The 11,890-nt window shown below is 47.5% G+C and overlaps 2 non-coding genes across 2 annotated transcripts in view; both read left to right on the top strand.

Annotated features, from left to right (window-relative positions):
• The first annotated feature begins 11,205 nt into the window (after positions 1-11,205).
• LOC131291884 (5.8S ribosomal RNA) lies at positions 11,206-11,360 on the top strand. Its single transcript, XR_009189626.1, has one exon. It is a non-coding gene; the product is annotated as a 5.8S ribosomal RNA (ribosomal RNA).
• Positions 11,361-11,848: 488 nt separating this feature from the next.
• LOC131291869 (large subunit ribosomal RNA) overlaps positions 11,849-11,890 on the top strand; it is a 4,091-nt gene continuing 4,049 nt past the window's right edge. Inside the window, exon 1 of the ribosomal RNA XR_009189614.1 lies at positions 11,849-11,890. This exon is cut by the window's right edge and continues 4,049 nt beyond it. This is a non-coding gene — a ribosomal RNA (large subunit ribosomal RNA).

The following is an 11,890-nucleotide window of genomic DNA, read 5'->3' as shown; positions in this document are numbered from 1 at the left end:
TGACCGATCGCCCTAGGCAAGCTTGTATGAAGAAAGGGACCCTATGGGTCATATGGAAATACATGAAAAATCGGCTAAGTCCCAAAATTGGGATGTCTGAACTACACTAAAAAGTTACCACATCAAGCAAGGCAAAGTACCTAGGTGAACCCTAGGAAGAAACACGGACCAAGTCAGATGGCCTAAGTCAAGAGTGCAAGTGACCTAGGCAAAGTTGTATGACGGTGAGGACCCTGAAAAATCTGGTTAGTGTAGTTTAGACAGGGGAGGTTTTTGGGTCGGCTGAACCTCCTTATTTTGGGTTTTGACCTCCTCAAGAAGCTACACCTAGGCAAACTGCCTAGGGTGAAAGTGCGAAGACCAATCGAATAGTAAGACAAGTTTTGACCGATCGCCCTAGGCAAGCTTGTATGAAGAAAGGGACCCTATGGGTCATATGGAAATACATGAAAAATCGGCTAAGTCCCAAAATTGGGATGTCTGAACTACACTAAAAAGTTACCACATCAAGCAAGGCAAAGTACCTAGGTGAACCCTAAGAAGAAACACGGACCAAGTCAGATGGCCTAAGTCAAGAGTACAAGTGACCTAGGCAAAGTTGTATGGCGCTGAGGACCCTGAAAAATCGGGTTAGTGTAGTTCAGACAGGGGAGGTTTTTGGGTCGGCTGAACCTCCTTATTTTGGGTTTTGACCTCCTCAAGAAGCTACACCTAGGCAAACTGCCTAGGGTGAAAGTGCGAAGACCAATCGAATAGTAAGACAAGTTTTGACCGATCGCCCTAGGCAAGCTTGTATGAAGAAAGGGACCCTATGGGTCATATGGAAATACATGAAAAATCGGCTAAGTCCCAAAATTGGGATGTCTGAACTACACTAAAAAGTTACCACATCAAGCAAGGCAAAGTACCTAGGTGAACCCTAGGAAGAAACACGGACCAAGTCAGATGGCCTAAGTCAAGAGTACAAGTGACCTAGGCAAAGTTGTATGGCGCTGAGGACCCTGAAAAATCGGGTTAGTGTAGTTCAGACAGGGGAGGTTTCTGGGTCGGCTGAACCTCCTTATTTCGGGTTTTGGCCTCCTCAAGAAGACAGACCTAGGCAAACTGCCTAGGGTGAAAGTGCGAAGACCAATCGAATAGTAAGACAAGTTTTGACCGATCGCCCTAGGCAAGCTTGTATGAAGAAAGGGACCCTTAGGGTCATATGGAAATTCATGAAAAATCGGCTAAGTCCCAAAATTGGGATGTCAGAACTACACTATAAAGTTACCACATCAAGCAAGGCAAAGTACCTAGGTGAACCCTAGGAAGAAACACGGACCAAGTCAGATGGCCTAAGTCAAGAGTATAAGTGACCTAGGCAAAGTTGTATGGCGCTGAGGACCCTGAAAAATCGGGTTAGTGTAGTTAAGACAGGGGAGGTTTCAGGGTCGGCTGGACCTCCTTATTTCGGGTTTTGGCCTCCTCAAGAAGACAGACCTAGGCGAATTGCCTAGGGTGAAACTGCGAAGACCAATCGAATAGTAAGACAAGTTTTGACCGATCGCCCTAGGCAAGCTTGTATGAAGAAAGGGACCCTTAGGGTCATATGGAAATTCATGAAAAATCGGCTAAGTCCCAAAATTGGGATGTCAGAACTACACTAAAAAGTTACCACATCAAGCAAGGCAAAGTACCTAGGTGAACCCTAGGAAGAAACACGGACCAAGTCAGATGGCCTAAGTCAAGAGTATAAGTGACCTAGGGAAAGTTGTATGACGGTGAGGACCCTGAAAAATCGGGTTAGTGTAGTTAAGACAGGGGAGGTTTCAGGGTCGGCCAGACCTCCTTATTTCGGGTTTTGGCCTCCTCAAGAAGACAGACCTAGGCGAATTGCCTAGGGTGAAACTGCGAAGACCAATCGAATAGTAAGACAAGTTTTGACCGATCGCCCTAGGCAAGCTTGTATGAAGAAAGGGACCCTATGGGTCATATGGAAATATACGAAAAATCGGCTAAGTCCCAAAATTGGGATGTCAGAACTACACTATAAAGTTACCACATTAGCAAGGCAGACTTGTATGAAGAACGGGACCCTGGTGAAAGTAGCAAATATCCCAAACCGAACATGAATATTATACACACAAGAGTACGAACATAAAGGAACACGGACCAAGCGTACCGAGAGAATCGGTACTATAGAACCCTCGTGGTTCTACACAAAGACTTTATGTTAGGGGTTCAAGCCCCATAGTACTCAAACGGTGACAGTAGCAAATATCCCAAAACGAACGTGAATCTTATTCACAAGAGTACGAACATAAAGGAACACGGACCAAGCGTACCGAGAGAATCGGTACTATAGAGCCCTCGTGGTTCTACACAAAGACTTTATGTTCGGGGTTCACACCCCAAATCGAACGTGGAATTTACTTTCTGATGGTCATGCGGTCGTCCAAAGGGGTCTAGTATCCTGGGATGACAAGCATCACGGGCACAGCTCGTATCAAAACAGTCGAAGAGGCCCGCGAAAGCTTGCTTTCCATGGCTATGCGATGCACAAATTGAGTTTACTCACCGTAGTATAAAACGAACGAACCGAACCTATCCGAGTAGGGATAATGGGCGCAGTAACATACTTCTGTGACCCAGCGAGAGTTGAACGAGGTGACATGAACTGTCAGTGGCTTATATCAGATGGGATACATACATGAGATTGCTTTCAAATCTACACTCGAAAACCTAACCAAGTAAAAGCGAACGTGGGGAGGATTCGAAACCGGTAACGAAATCTTAAGCTGGAAAGAGTCATCACTATGGATACATATTATGCGAAACCAATCAAGTGCTCAGTACTGATCCAAAACCTAAGAGCACTAGTGAACACCTTATTCTCACCCTAGTTCACATCCAAGTGATCGACCACGTGTGTGAAGCAAAGACCAATCGAATTCCTCAATGGACTGAACACTATGAACAAATGGCCAAAAACGTTATAACTATCCAAACATCCTACTATCTAGCGAAAGTCATCACGATGGAACCATACAATGATCTTAACCTATAGCGCTCACCTATTCCTACCCAGAGTGCAAGTGAACATATTGCTCACCCTAACCAGTTCACATCCACGTGATCGACTAACATACCGAAGTTACCACAAGTCAAAGTTATACGTTTACAAGCGCAAGACCAATCGAAAACCCCGAAAGCAATCTCGACCCAAAATGTATTATCCGTGAGTGTAGTCGAGTCTCGTACTCGTCATCTGTAATCGTCGGATAGAATATCCAGTACACGGTTGTCTTTCCAAATGAAATCTACATACAGAACTCGCTCTTGGCAAATGGGTGGCATTGGCGCAATCAGGAGCGAGTTCCCGTCCGGGTGCCAAGTGATTGGCAAATGTCTGGGGGAAAGCAACCATATATTGATTTGTCTGTTAGTGTACTGGGTGTTTGAGGTATGTAGTATCCACGCTTGGTTGGGTGTGTCAGAGGACCATGGATGCGTTCACAACCCCAATTGGGGTACATCGGGAATGATTTTGTGGAACCGATGTGCCCGGCACACACTAAGTTTTGTTGCAAGTTAATAGTGTGCCATGTCCGGGGGGGTTGTGATTAAACTCTGGTGAATTGCGTACTGTGGTGATTGGGGTATGAAAGCCCCGCAGTTGCAATGATCGGACGCGCCTAGCGTGTCCTTTAGTTGATGGTAGGGAAATGAAGGCCCTTGTCAGCTCACCTAAGTATTCATGGAAGTTTGGCATAAGGTCGCTGTGGTAGGGGTATGAAGGCCCCGTCAGCGCATGCACAATCGGGCGCACGAGCGCTTAGCGGAGTCGAATGCCGCTCAAGTGCCTGTCCGGTGCATCGGGTGTGTGTGATACGAGGGCAATGAGGTTCGCACGGGGGCTCGCCTCCCGTGTGCTACCGGACTTGACAACATATAGAACGTGGTGTTTGCTCCTCCGGGTGCAATGGGACAATGAACATTCGAACGCAAAGTCGGAATTCTGGTTGATCCTACCAGTAATATACGCTCGTCTCAAAGGTTAAGCCATGCATGTCTAAGTACAAACAGATTTAATGTGAAACCGCATAAGGCTCAGTATAACAGCTATAATTTACGAGATCATCAACCTAGTTACTTGGATAACTGTGGAAAATCTAGAGCTAATACATGCAACATGCCAGGACCCTCGCGGGAACTGGTGCACTTATTAGTCAAACCAATCGCGGGTTCTCCGTGTCATTGAGTTGAAGTCTGGATAATGATGCTGATCGTATGGTCTCGCACCGACGACAGATCTCGCAAATATCTGCCCTATCAACTATGGATGGTAGTATAGAGGACTACCATGGTTGCAACGGGTAACGGGGAATCAGGGTTCGATTCCGGAGAGGGAGCCTGAGAAATGGCTACCACATCCAAGGAAGGCAGCAGGCGCGTAAATTACCCAATCCCGGGACGGGGAGGTAGTGACGAGAAATAACAATATGAAACTCTTTAATGATGTTTCATAATTGGAATGAGTAGAGCATAAATCCTTCTACGAGGATCAAGTGGAGGGCAAGTCTGGTGCCAGCAGCCGCGGTAATTCCAGCTCCACTAGCGTATATTAAAATTGTTGCGGTTAAAACGTTCGAAGTTGATACTTGTCCAACACAGTCCGGCTCCGCCGACCCGGTCAACCCGTGGTCGGTGGGCCAAGTCGGAATCTGGTTGCGACTCAATGGTGTGGTAGGGCACCAAGTCTGTGTCATGGTGTGCCCTTCAACGGGTGCAAGTGTAACATAGAGCTCGACCGCTCACGTTTACCTTGAACAAATTAGAGTGCTTAAAGCAGGGTGCCCAAACGCCCTAGAATAATCTTGCATGGAATAATGGAATACGACCTTGGTCTAATCTTTCATTGGTTTGTACTCAGACCGGAGGTAATGATTAACAGAAGTAGTTGGGGACACTAGTATTACGGCGCGAGAGGTGAAATTCGTAGACCGTCGTAAGACTAACTAAAGCGAAGGCATTTGTCAAGGATGCTTTCTTTAATCAAGAACGAAAGTTAGAGGATCGAAGGCGATTAGATACCGCCCTAGTTCTAACCGTAAACGATGCCAACTAGCAATTGGGAGACGCTACAACCAGGTGCTCTCAGTAGCTTCCGGGAAACCAAAGTCAGGTTCCGGGGGAAGTATGGTTGCAAAGTTGAAACTTAAAGGAATTGACGGAAGGGCACCACAATGAAATGGAGCTTGCGGTTCAATTTGACTCAACACGGGAAAACTTACCAGGTCCGAACTTATGGAGGTGAGACAGATTAATAGCTCTTTCTCAAATTTAAGGGTAGTGGTGCATGGCCGTTCTTAGTTCGTGGATTGATTTGTCTGGTTAATTCCGATAACGAACGTGACTCACATATGCTAACTAGAACGCAGTCAGCGTTAATGCGTCGATGCCGATTGGAACGGGTTAGGACCTTTCGGTGGAGTATGACCTGACACCTTCGCTGTTCGTGTGCGCAAGTGCACTTACGGTACGCTGCTTAGCAGGACAATTTGTGTTTAGCAAAATGAGATCGAGCGATAACAGGTCCGTGATGCCCTTAGATGTTCTGGGCTACACGCGTGCTACAATGTGGGTAGCAGCGTGTCTCCTATTCCGAGAGGAACGGGAAATCACTCAAATACTCACTTAGTAGGGATTATGGATTGCAATGGTCCATATGAACTCGGAACTTCTAGTAAGTGCTGGTCATCAGCCAGCGTTGAATACGTCCCTGCCCTTTGTACACACCGCCCGTCGCTACTACCGATGGATTATTTAGTGAGGTCTTTGGAGATGATCGTTCGCTGGATCCTCGTGAACCGCGTCTGCTTTATCGAAGTTGACCGAACTTGATGATTTAGAGGAAGTAAAAGTCGTAACAAGGTTTCCGTAGGTGAACCTGCGGAAGGATCATTAGTGGCCAAGTGATCCTTCCAGAAGTCCGAACCTGCGGGTTGAGACTTCGGCACAAGTTGCCATATGATAATTGACGAAACACTATAGAAGTCCGAACCTGCGGGTTGAGACTTCGGCACAAGTTGCCATATGATAATTGACGTAACACTAACAAGTCCGAACCTGCGGGTTGAGACTTAGGCACACGTTGCCTTATACATGACTTCGAACAAATACACAAGTCCGAACCTGCGGGTTGAGACTTAGGCACAAGTTGCCTTATACATGACTTCGAACAAATACACAAGTCCGAACCTGCGGGTTGAGACTTAGGCACAAGTTGCCATATGAAAGTTGACGAAACACTAACAAGTCCGAACCTGCGGGTTGAGACTTAGGCACACGTTGCCTTATACATGACTTCGAACAAATACACAAGTCCGAACCTGCGGGTTGAGACTTAGGCACAAGTTGCCTTATACATACATTGGCCAAATAAACAGAAGTCCGAACCTGCGGGTTGAGACTTAGGCACAAGTTGCCATATTATATTCGATCAAACACTAGGTAGTCCGAACCTGCGGGTTGAGACTCAAGACCGTAACAAGATGTCACTATACAAGTCCGAACCTAAGGGTTGAGACTTAATGCGATCTAGATACCAAGTTGACATCCAATACCTGTTGAGCAAAACCAAAGATTCCCTGTTCTCGAATGATTACACTATATAACAGGGAATCATGAAGAAATCAAGCAAGCGTGAAACAAAGTCATCACTTGGGCATGCTCGATAGCCAACCACATGACCTTAACCTAAGAGAGCATGCAAACCACATGATACCTATAAACGATTAACCCGCCCTAGTTCAATCGTTCACCAAGTGATGACTTCAGTATGGCTAAGAGAAAAACTTTTAAATGGGAAAAACTCTAAGTCCGAACCTCCGGGTTGAGACTTCCGCGTCGGAGGTGGGCGCACCTCCTATCCGAAAGATGATGAATCAGGGGTGTTCGGTCAGCAATGGTCGGATTCCCCGTCGTAGTCCAACTATGACAATCAAAGTCAAGACCTCCGGGTTGAGACTTTCCGCGAGTACAAGCATAAAGGAACACGGACCAAGCCGTACCGAGAGAATCGGTACTAGAGCCCTCGTGGTTCTACATTGAGAGAGCCCTCGTGGTTCTCATTAGGGGCTTTATGCAAGTCGTACTCAATACTGTGGTTTGAAGTATAAAGTAGTCCTCGCCTGGTCCACGCTGCTTCGGCGGTCCTGGGTAAGATAGTTAATTCTAGCTTGCCCTATAGTGGAATGAGGACACTTAATGCTTCGTCTTTTAGCGGCGGCTAGACTCCTCCTCACGGGGAACGAGTTGACGCACACAGCGGCGGCTTACGCACTATGGCAATCATGGATGCCTGAAGATTCCGTGAAGTTCTCCCCTGGTCCACGCTGCCTCGGCAGTCCTGGGTAAAATGGAATATTTCCAGCTTGCCCTATAGTGGAAGAGGACTATCCAACAATACAAAGTCAAGACCTCCGGGTTGAGACTTTCCGCGTCGGTGGTGTCGCGCACCGCCTATCCGAAAGATGGTGTAACAGGGGTGTTCGATCAGCAATGGTCGGATGCCCCGTCATAGTCCAACTATGACAACCAAAGTCAAGACCTCCGGGTTGAGACTTTCCGCGTCCGGAGGTACGCGTACCGCCTACCCGAAAGATGGTGTGCTTCTGGGGTATTCGATGAGTCGGATACCCCGTCGTAGTCCAACTATGACAATACAAAGTCAAGACCTCCGGGTTGAGACTTCCGCGTCGGAGGTGCGCGCACCGCCTACCCGAAAGATGGTGAATCAGGGGTGTTCGATCAGCAATGGTCGGATGCCCCGTCGTAGTCCAACTATGACAATCAAAGTCAAGACCTCCGGGTTGAGACTTCCGCGTCCGGAGGTACGCGTACCGCCTACCCGAAAGATGGTGAATCAGGGGTGTTCGATCAGCAATGGTCGGATGCCCCGTCGTAGTCCAACTATGACAATCAAAGTCAAGACCTCCGGGTTGAGACTTCCGCGTCCGGAGGTACGCGTACCGCCTACCCGAAAGATGGTGAATCAGGGGTGTTCGATCAGCAATGGTCGGATGCCCCGTCGTAGTCCAACTATGACAATACAAAGTCAAGACCTCCGGGTTGAGACTTTTCGCGAGTACAAGCATAAAGGAACACGGACCAAGCCGTACCGAGAGAATCGGTACTAGAGCCCTCGTGGTTCTACATTGAGAGAGCCCTCGTGGTTCTCATTAGGGGCTTTATGCAAGACGTACTCAATACTGTGGTGTGAAGTATAAAGTATAGAGTCCTCCACTGGTCCACGCTGCTCCGGCGGTCCTGGGTAAGATAGTTCATTCTAGCTTGCCCTATGTGGAAGAGGACTCAATACCCTACCTGTTGAGCTTGAAACAAAGTCATCACTTGGGCATGCTCATATTGCCATACAATATTCCATTATCTACTAATGAGCATGCAGCTATATGATTATAACCTGTAAACGATTACCCCGCCGTAGTTCAGCGCTTCAACCAAGTGATGACTTCAGTATGGCTAGTGTGTGAAGTATAAAGTATAGTCCTCCCCTGGTCCACACTGCTTCGGCGGTCCTGGGTAAGATAGTTAGTTCTAGCTTGCCCTATGTGGAAGAGGACACCATACTTAATACTGTGGTGTAATGAACAAAGTATAGTCCTCCACTGGTCCACGCTGCTTTGCAGTCCTGGGTAAGATAGTTAATTCTAGCTTGCCCTATGTGGAAGAGGGCATACAAGACAAAGTATAGTTCTCCCCTGGTCCACGCTGCTCCGGCGGTCCTGGGTAAGATAGTTAATTCTAGCTTGCCCTATGTGGAAGAGAGCATACATGAACCAAGAACGAAGGTTATGATCGAGGAATGATTCGACAACTAACCGATGGTATGAAATGTGAAGAATTCAAGCAAGCACACAATCAAGTCATCACTTGGGCATGCTCGATAGCCAACCTCATGACATTAACCTAGTAGAGCATGCGAAAACCAATATATATGTAAACGATGCCTCCCTAGTTCAGCGCTTCAACCAAGTGATGACTTCAGAATGGCTAAATCAAATCGGTTCAAAACATACCATCGGTACCCTATTGAAACACACAAGTCGATATCAAACCTCTTAATTGTGTAGTCCTCCACTGGTCCACGCCGCTGCGGCGGTCCTGGGTAAGATAGTTCATTCTAGCTTGCCCTATGTGGAAGAGGGCACATTACTCAATACTGTGGTGTTATGAACAAAGTATAGTCCTCCACTGGTCCACGCTGCTTCGGCGGTCCTGGGTAAGATAGTTAATTCTAGCTTGCCCTATGTGGAAGAGGGCATACAAGACAAAGTATAGTTCTCCCCTGGTCCACGCTGCTTCGGCGGTCCTGGGTAAGATAGTTAATTCTAGCTTGCCCTATGTGGAAGAGAGCATACATGAACCAAGAACGAAGGTTATGATCGAGGAATGATTCGACAACTAACCGATGGTATGAAATGTGAAGAATTCAAGCAAGCACACAATCAAGTCATCACTTGGGCATGCTCGATAGCCAACCCTATGACATTAACCTAGTAGAGCATGCGAAACCCAATATATATGTAAACGATGCCTCCCTAGTTCAGCGCTTCAACCAAGTGATGACTTCAGAATGGCTAAATCAAATCGGTTCAAAACATACCATCGGTACCCTATTGAAACACACAAGTCGATATCAAACCTCATGATTGTGTAGTCCTCCACTGGTCCACGCCGCTGCGGCGGTCCTGGGTAAGATAGTTCATTCTAGCTTGCCCTATGTGGAAGAGGGCACATTACTCAATACTGTGGTGTTATGAACAAAGTATAGTCCTCCACTGGTCCACGCTGCTTCGGCGGTCCTGGGTAAGATAGTTAATTCTAGCTTGCCCTATGTGGAAGAGGGCATACAAGACAAAGTATAGTTCTCCCCTGGTCCACGCTGCTTCGGCGGTCCTGGGTAAGATAGTTAATTCTAGCTTGCCCTATGTGGAAGAGAGCATACATGAACCAAGAACGAAGGTTATGATCGAGGAATGATTCGACAACTAACCGATGGTATGAAATGTGAAGAATTCAAGCAAGCACACAATCAAGTCATCACTTGGGCATGCTCGATAGCCAACCCTATGACATTAACCTAGTAGAGCATGCGAAACCCAATATATATGTAAACGATGCCTCCCTAGTTCAGCGCTTCAACCAAGTGATGACTTCAGAATGGCTAAATCAAATCGGTTCAAAACATACCATCGGTACCCTATTGAAACACACAAGTCGATATCAAACCTCATGATTGTGTAGTCCTCCACTGGTCCACGCCGCTTCGGCCGTCCTGGGTAAAATGGAACATTCCAGCTTGCCCTATGTGGAAGAGGGCACATTACTCAATACTGTGGTGTGAAGTATAAAGATCAGTTCTCCCCTGGTCCACGCTGCTTCGGCGGTCCTGGGTAAGATAGTTCATTCTAGCTTGCCCTATGTGGAAGAGGACACTTAATACTTCGTCTCTAAGCGGCGGCTTGACTCCTCCCTACGGGGAACGGGTTTACGCGCACAGCGGCGGCTTACGCACTATGGCAGTCATGGATGCCTTACGTTTCTATGAAAAGTGTGTTCCTCCCCTGGTCCACGCTGCTTCGGCAGTCCTGGGTAAGATAGTTAGTTCTAGCTTGCCCTATGTGGAAGAGGACACGTAGACTTACTGTGGTGTGAAGTATAAAGTTCAGTTCTCCCCTGGTCCACGCCGCTTCGGCCGTCCTGGGTAAAATGGATTCATCCAGCTTGCCCTATGTGGAATGAGGACACTTTATGCTTCGTCTCTAAGCGGCGGCTTGCTCCTCCCTACGGGGAATGGGTATACGCGCACAGCGGCGGCTTACGTTATGGCAGTCATGGATGCCTTACGTTTCCATGAAAAGTGTGTTCCTCCCCTGGTCCACGCTGCTCCGGCAGTCCTGGGTAAGATAGTTAGTTCTAGCTTGCCCTATGTGGAAGAGGACACGTAGACTTACTGTGGTGTGAAGTATAAGGTTCAGTTCTCCCCTGGTCCACGCCGCTTCGGCCGTCCTGAGTAAAATGGATTCATCCAGCTTGCCCTATGTGGAATGAGGACACTTTATGCTTCGTCTCTAAGCGGCGGCTTGCTCCTCCCTACGGGGAACGGGTATACGCGCACAGCGGCGGCTTACGCAAGTTAGTCACCCTCGGCAGTGGATCACTCGGCTCATGGATCGATGAAGACCGCAGCTAACTGCGCGTCATAATGTGAACTGCAGGACACATGAACATTGATAAGTTGAACGCATATTGCACGTCGTGGGAACCTACCATGATGTACAGATGACTGAGCGCTTATATTTGAGAAATGTATCGCATACATTTAACTACGCCGTGACACCCGTCACGAGACGTGCACCATGATGTTAACTAGGGTCGCGACGACCCGCTAGCATTAAAGAACCCGTGGTTTACAATATACTGGCATTGGAATTCGAAGTATTTAGAGCGTCCGTGTTCCCGCGTGAGGCGGAAGTACGAGGAGAAGGCGTGCTTGTGGTGTCTGTGGTGGTGTTTACTGATGTCTAGCTTCAGCTTATTTATTTATTTAAATAGAAGCGAAGATGTCAAAGTAGCGTCGAAGCAGCAGCGAATAGCACAAATGATTCAAGTATGGAAGTTGACCAAAGGAACACAAACAAACTAGCGTATGGGCAAAGGAAGGTATCAGTGAGTTAAACCACACGCGGGCTAACAGCCCGTTAACCGAGTCCAACGGTACATATTGGACATTGAAACAAAGTAGTCGCAAGCCAGATGTGACGATAACAACCGCAAGGTACATAAGCCTCAGTTCATGTGTGACAACCCCCTGAATTTAAGCATA

Source organism: Anopheles ziemanni (genome assembly GCF_943734765.1).
Source record: "Anopheles ziemanni chromosome X unlocalized genomic scaffold, idAnoZiCoDA_A2_x.2 X_unloc_17, whole genome shotgun sequence".
Lineage (NCBI taxonomy): Eukaryota > Metazoa > Arthropoda > Insecta > Diptera > Culicidae > Anopheles > Anopheles ziemanni.
The sequence above is the reverse complement of the archived record's forward strand: the minus strand, read 5'-3'. Positions and strand labels throughout refer to the sequence as shown.